Source organism: Oncorhynchus kisutch, linkage group LG18, assembly GCF_002021735.2.
Source record: "Oncorhynchus kisutch isolate 150728-3 linkage group LG18, Okis_V2, whole genome shotgun sequence".
Classification (NCBI taxonomy): Eukaryota; Metazoa; Chordata; class Actinopteri; order Salmoniformes; family Salmonidae; genus Oncorhynchus; species Oncorhynchus kisutch.
Window position 1 is genome coordinate 76,179,089 of NC_034191.2, and position 8,246 is coordinate 76,187,334.

Below are 8,246 nucleotides of genomic sequence, written 5' to 3' on the forward strand. Positions count from 1 at the left end.
AATAAACTAAATTTAAAATAGCCCCTCTGTGTATTCCTTGTAACATGTTACCTGTATGACAACGGTTTTTCATATCTGGTTGTCGAAGGTGTGTACGGGAGGTGAAGTCAGGTGCAGGAGAGCAGAGTGTAGTGAACATGTGCACTTTAATTCCATTCCACAAAATACAGCACATAAAAACAATAACGTGCCAAAAACACGGAACATGGCAAAAGTAAAGCGCCCGACAATAATCCACATCACAAACAAACAATACACACAAAGACATGGAGGGAAAACAGAGGATAAATACATGCAGTAATTATAGATTGAAAACCAGGTGTGTAATGGAACAAGACAAAAACCAATGGAATATGAGAAATGGAGCGGCGATGGCTAGAAAGCCGGTGACAGCGTTAGCCGAACGCCGCCCGAACAAGGAGAGGAGCCGACTTCGGTGGAAGTCGTGACACTGGTATAGACATCTATCAGGGTTGGTGTTGATTCCATTTCAATATTTCTGGTATGTTCTATAATCTAATTTGGTTATTTAAATCAAATTGACTTCTAATCACATGGCCCAGTGACATGCTGGACAGAAAGTGACTTTCCCACTAGCACTCGCATTATATAAAAATGGTTTATCTATCTATTGACATACAGTACCAAACAAAAGTTTGGACACACATACTAATTCCCGGGTTTTTCTTTATTTTTTACAATTTTTTTACATTGTAGAATAATAGTGAAGACATCAAAACTATGAAATAACACATATGTAATCATGAAGTAACCAAAAAAGTGTAAACAAATCCAAATTTATTATATTTGAGATTCTTCAAAGTAGCCACCCTATGCCTTGATGCCAGCTTTGAAAACTTATGGCATTCTCTCAACCACACTTTTTGTTTGGCCAGGCAGGGATGTTCTTGTCCCATCGCGTTCTAGTGACTCGTGTGGCGGGCCGGACACATGCACACTTACACGGTCACCTGGTGTACAGTGTTTCCTACTACACATTAGAGGTCGACCGATTATGATTTTTCAACGCCGATACCGATTATTGGAGGCCCAAAGAAGCCGATACCGATTAATTGGCCGATTTTTATTTATTTATTTGTAATAATGACAATTACAACAATACTGAATGAACGGAAAAAGCATAATCTGAGAACGGCGCTCAGAGCCCAATCCAGCCAGAGAAATATCTGTCATTTTGGAGTCAACAGAAGTTAGAAATAACACTATAAATATTCAATATACTTGTATGCTTGTAAGCTCCTGAGTCCGTATGAGAGTTGCAGTGATGAGACAAGACTGTAAATATCAATTAGATACTACGAAATTGGGGAGAAAAAGGGTCCCCCTTATAGTGCAAAATCGCCGTACCACATTTGAATAATGCGACACAACATGTAGGAATGTTGAAACTGTTCATTACTATTCACAAAACAATGTCCATACAGGCTAGAACACTTTACAATGCAAGAAGATGCCGATAACTTCCAGCTTTGTAGGCTAACTTGTCTTGCTAGCTTACAGCGGAAGCTATCATCAATTCACTACCCTGGTACTTTGTTTATGATAACATGCAAATTATGCTATATTTCAAAGCTTATTGCCACCAAAACTTTATTCCTTCACTTACTCGGTCTCTCTCTCTCACCTCTCCCAAAGATGATCTATTGCCTCAGCGAACTGACTCTAGGCAGTCCCCCTCTTGCCTCGTGAATGACTGCATTAGTAATTAACCTTTCTAGCGCAGGCATTCCTCTAGCGGAACCCCTCAACAACATTCCGCTGAAAAGGCAGTGCGCAAAATAAAAACATATTTTTTATAAAATATAAATATGTAACACATTAACAAGTCCAATACAGCAAATGAAAGATAAACTTCTTGTTAATCTACCCACTGTGTCCGATTTCGAAAATGCTTTACAGCGAAAGCACAACATATGATTATATTAGGTCATAGCCAAGTCAAAAAAACAGACATTTTTCCGGCCAAAGATAGGAGTCACAAAAAGCAGAAATATATATAAAATTAACCACTAACCTTTGATGATCTTCATCAGATGACACTCATAGGACATCATGTATGTTTTGTTCGATAATGTGCATATTTATAGCCAAAAATCTCAGTTTCCATTGGCGCGTTACGTGCAGTAATGTTTTGATTCCAAAACATCCGGTGATTTTGCAGAAATACTCATAATAAACATTGATAAAAGATACAACTGTTATTCACAGAATTAAAGATAGACTTCTCCTTAATGCAACCGCTGTGTCAGATTTCAAAAAAACTTTACGGAAAAAGCATAATCTGAGAACGGCGCTCAGAGCCCAATCCAGCCAGAGAAATATCTGTCATTTTGGAGTCAACAGAAGTTAGAAATAACACTATAAATATTCACTTTACCTTTGATGATCTTCATCAGAAGGCACTACCAGGAATCCCAGTTCGACAATAAATGACTGATTTGTTCCATAAAGTCCATCATTTATGTCCAAATAGCCACTTGTTGTTAGCGTGTTCAGCCCAGTAATCCATCTTCATGAGGAGCGGGCACTTCGTCCAGACAAAAACTTGAAAAGTTCCGTTACAAGTGGTAGAAACAAGTCAAACGATGTATGGAATCAATATTTAGGATGTTTTTAACATAAAACATCAATCAGCTTCCAATCGGACAATTCCTATGTCTGAAGAAAAGCACTGGAACAAGAGCTAACTCTGTCGGGGGCGCGCGTCACGAGCCTGAGACACTCTGCCAGACCACTGACTCAAACAGGTCTCATGAGCCCCTCCTTTATAGTAGAATCCTCAAACCAGTTTCTAAAGATGGTTGACATCTAGTGGAAGCCATAGGAAGTGCAACGTGACTCCATGGACACTGTGTATTCAGTAGGCCAAGCATTGAAAAACTACAAACCTCTGATATCCCACTTCCTGGTCAGATTTATTTCAGGTTTTCGCCTGCCATATGAGTTCTGTTATACTCACAGACATCATTCAAACAGTTTTAGAAACTTCAGTGTTTTCTATCCAATAATAATACTAATATGCATATATTAGCATCTGGGACAGAGTAGGAGGCAGTTCACTGGGCACGCTATTCGTCCAAAAGTGAAAATGCTGCCCCCTATCCCAAAAAGGTTAGAGACAGCGCACGTCTTAATCAAATAAGGTACTTTAACGCAAATGTTGTTGTCATCTGTTGCTCTGTGAAATCAGCAAAACAAGCTCAATAACTCAATGCATGCATGTACTCCTATTGAATATGTGACTTGTTTCAGATAACTAGGCATATGTCACACGTCACTACTTCATAGGAGGCATTTCATTTTTCTGTTTTTTTTTCATCAAAATGCATTTTTGGGAGAAATGCCTTCTGGAACATGTGGACTTTGATGTGCCTTAATAACAACCTTGTATTCCATCTGTAAATACAAATAAACTAGTTAAATTATGAGCCTAGTTGGTTTAGACACCAGGAACCAAAAAACTGGAATTTTCCCTACTAGCCATGATTGGGTGAGATATTCGGTTGGCTGGATTTGTCGGGAGATGAATTTGGATTGGTCTGTAGCATCTGTCTATAACGTGAGCTTGCTCGTTATGTGTTGATAGACCTTTCTACCGTGCCGTTTTTGAAAGATATAAAATTGGATTGGAACACCAAGAACTACAAAAGTTTTGCTACTTTTCTCAACAACATTGATAACCTGAAATTATCAGGCGCTATCATTAGATCAGTTGGCAAAAGTGACGGGCTACTTTTTGCCCACGCCACGGTCAGTGTGAACTAGATTACTTTACACAACGCTGGCCCAAAAATATGTAATAATTGGCTACAATTAAAACTGGCTACAAAAAAAAAATGAGTTAAATGGTTTCAGTCTGCTGTGAAGCGTTCATCCATGTGTACAGGTAAGAGTCTAGCTACATTTTCAGATATTATAAGTTTCTAATTTGGTCAGAAAGTACTTTTCATTGCAAGTTAAAGCATACTGTTCACTAGCTAGTGAACGTTAGCTTGCTGGCTCGCTAGCTAACATTTACGTGTATGAATCAGAAGTCCATTTGCATTGCTAGTTATAGCCTAATGTTAGCTAGCTAACACTGGACCTAGTTGTTAGCTTTAGCTACCTGCAGATTCATATTACACCTATGACAATATTTGTACTGGTAGTAGTATGAGTTGGGATTATGCCAGTTCATTGTTTTGCTGGATAGGTACAAGGCTAAACAAAAGACTCCACTTCGCCAGATGATACAGGGATGCACTTTTTTGCACTGAAACTTGCAAGAAAAACCCAGCTAGGGGGAAATGCAGGTTTTAACTAATTAAACAAAGAATAAGATCTACATGATTAGTCTATGTGTAAAATAACAAGAGGTTAATGTGAACCTAACTCACATCTTAAAAAAAATGTAAAGAAAGCAATCCAATTGTTGCCTACTTTCCTGCAAATGACACTCAAGTCTTGAGAAAAAACAATACACTAATATTGCAGTTAGCCATGACAGCCTGTATAATAGAACGCTTGTGACCACACACATCTAAATATTGCACTTGTGAAATAAACATCTTAAAGTAGAAATAGAATGAAACAGGCATTCTATTTTGCTCTATTATAGTGGCCACTATAGTAGATGTAGATCAAGTGCACAATGCTACATGTGTGCAAAAATAACATTCACTGAGTAAAAAATTCAATAATCCCCTCACTCACGTGTTACTGTCTAGTTCAACCTAACAAAAACAATATACTTGGGCTACTCTGCACATTATTACATCGTTCACGTTCTGCCTGTGGACATCTGTTCTACAATGTGCCAGCAGGGCATGATACCCTTTGTTTGCATAATTGATCTCTTTCAGGCAGAGAGTACACCTGGCATACCCCTTTTTATCCACTGTATTGAAAAAGTGAGAAGGAAGGAAAGTGTGTGGTGTTCCTGTAATGCTCCAGGTGTCGTGGGTGTGGAGTCAAATGCAGGAGACAGAGAGTTCAATGCTGTGTGTCTTTTAATAGCACCAACGCACCACAGGGTGCTCACAAAAGTTACGTTCCCAAACACAGGGAATCAAAATGTACAATGGAACAAATCACGACCAGGCACAAACACGTACCTCTACAACAGAGCCGAAGGTTACATAGAAATAATCCCGCACAACAACCAGGCGGGCCGGCTGTCTAATAAAGACAAACTAATTAACCATACACAGGTGCTACCACTAAACATACAAGGAGGGGGAGGAAAAACAATCAGTGGCAGCTGAAAATTAACCACATACTGTAGAGGGAAAACATTAGTTCACCGATAGTACTCTAGTTAGTTTGTTAACTTGTTAACATTTCACACAGATCAAGTAAGCAACTAACGCGTCATAACTTGAGGAACGGCAAGGAGTCGTATACCAGTTAATACTATAGAGAATGGTTAGGTTACTAACGTTAGCTCATCTGTTGTAACGTTAGCTGTTTGCTCATTTTCACACCATAAACTCAATTATTCGATCAGTTAAATTGGCTAATGTTGCTCAACATTTCTCTGGCTAGCTAACAGATAATTCGACCCAGCTACTGTAGCAAGATCCTTAACAATGCTAACAATACTTGTTCCACCACACTTTCTCCCTCACCTCAAACTTTCCAAATGCCATTTGTTTTTCGGTTACAGCTCATGAAGTACGCTTCCTCACTCCTGTCTCCGTGGTCAGGCTTCTCACCTACCTCTTCGTTATTGTTCAGAGGACGCGCTGCTGTAGGTGGTCAACTGCCATGCCACTCCACTCGCCGCCCTTTCAACACGCGCTGATGCTGTCTTGTTCGCATACGATCCGAAGCCCCCCCCCCCCCCCCCCCCCCCCCCCCCCAGCCCCCCAGCCTAAACTTTTCTCATCGGAGCTACACGAATCACGTAGGTCACCTATTTTGGAATCAAAACGGTGAATTTCGCTGAAAGGTGACTAGTTTCCATCCCTGATGATTACATGACCCATCAAGTTAGCCTGGTGTGTCTGGGAGTGATTAAGGCCATCTATTCTTTTTCATGATCATGTGTACATGTCTAGACAAAAGTGACCATTTCCTTCACATGACCCATACATTTACCCATACAAGTGTGTCTGGGTAAGAATCATCTAATAAAATATTTTTATCTGGACACTTTCTGTTTTTGATTCTGAATGGGTGTAGACACACAAATGCTCTCCAGTAGCTCTTCTGTGGGGTTACAAGTTAATAAACTTTTAAACCATAATTACTTTCCCATTGTTCCTCAACTGCAGTGTATGATATACCATTTTCTAGTTCTGGGTCTCTACTTTTATCGAATGTAAAAAACACTATTTCAAATTTTGCTACATAAAACCGAATGGAGGCATCTGGTCACATATGCATTCACCTGTACTGTTAATTGGGTTAGGCTACATCTTGATTTACCCAGTTTATCAATAGAGATATACCATTCATTATGTTGTTATGGCGTTAGATTGGTAAAAATTGATTGTATGATTGTACAATTGCTTCATTAACGTATACAGTGCTTTCTGAAAGTACTCAGTCCCCTTGACTATTTCCACAGTTTGTTACCTTACAGCCTCATTCTAAAATTGAATTTTTTTAAAACAAATAATCCTCATCAATCTACACACAATACCCCATAATGACAAAGCGAAAACATGTTTTTAAATGTGTCTTCCGCATTTAACCCAACCCCTCTGAATCAGAGGGGCAGAAAGACAGATTTTTACCTTGTCAACTCGTGGATTTGATTTAGCAATCTTTCGGTTAACGTTACTGGCCCAACGCTCCTATCCACCTGGGCACTATAGTCGTGCCAGTATGTTATGTAACGTTAACTAACTAACTAACCAATAACATTTAACATGAACTAGCTAGCTTTGACAATTACATTGTATTTATTATCATATTAACTAAACACATACACACATACATTTCCAGAACAATTATTCTTACCTTGGTCAGTAAGTGGCAGTTGGTGGCAACTGGCAAGCTAAAGCTAACGTTAGCTGTTTTAACTAACATTAACGTTACCAGCTCGATGAAAACTCTTGCTTGCAAACAGTTCCGAATAAAAAAAATGTCTTCCTCTGTCAACCCAGGTGGAAATATATTTTAAATCAATGTTATACATATGTAATTAAATAAAATGCAATTTTCCATGAGAAAGCTTTTGGTAATGACTGGTCTTCTCCTTCGTCAGATGTAGTTTTTTTTTTAAATAGTAACGGTCGCACTGTCAGTTAATGGGGATCCTCAATGGAGGGAGATAGCTGCCAAAAGGTTGAATGTACTTATCGTTAGGATCGTAATAAAATCCATATGTAAATTGTTAGGATCATAAGAGAAGCCATGTGAAACGTGACATGTGAATTAGATCTGTAAATGTACTATATTACGACTACGAATGAACATTTACAAGTACCATTTTTTGTAATTTAAATTTTGGGGTATATATATATATATATATATAGAGAGAGAGAGATTTTTTTCTTACTTTACCCTTTACTCGGTTATAGATATTTTTTATACCTACAAACTTTTGTAGGTAATGTGGCGTCTGCAGTGGACATGAACCAAATGTAGCTAGTTGGAGTTAGCTAGTCAATCAAGCAACTCTAGCCCATATATTAGAGTCATTTTTGCAGCTTCTGGTTTAATTTCCAAAATAAAAGTCTAGAGCTTATTTTAGAATGTTACACCAGTAGATGGCTTAGTATAGGCTTGGGTCTTCAGCAAATGACTTGTGTGAGAATGATAAAGACACAGAAGAGCCTTGTCTAGAATAGCCACCTGAGCTGCAAAATAGAAAGTAAATATGATTTAGGCTAGGCCTATTCCGCCATCTACAAATGCCATGCTGTTGTGTGTTATTTAATGGCCATATAATTGCATAATTTGATTGTTGTCTATCAACAATGACAAGCCCCCGGGGTCTGACAATCTGGATGGAAAATTACTGAGGATAATTGCAGATGACAAGTCCAGAACAGACTATGGGAAGCACACAGTACTATATAGAGCCATGACTACATGAAACTCTATTCCACATGAAGAAACCGATGCCATCAGTAAAATTAGATAAACACCCTAGGGAACAGAGGGGACAGAGGGGACAGAAGCTGCCTTTTCAGCAGCTAATGGGGATCCATAATAAATACAAATACAACTATTTTGTTTAACATTTATTTAGAGAAGATATTTAGAGGACTGTGAGCTAGGGTCTCTTTTTAAGG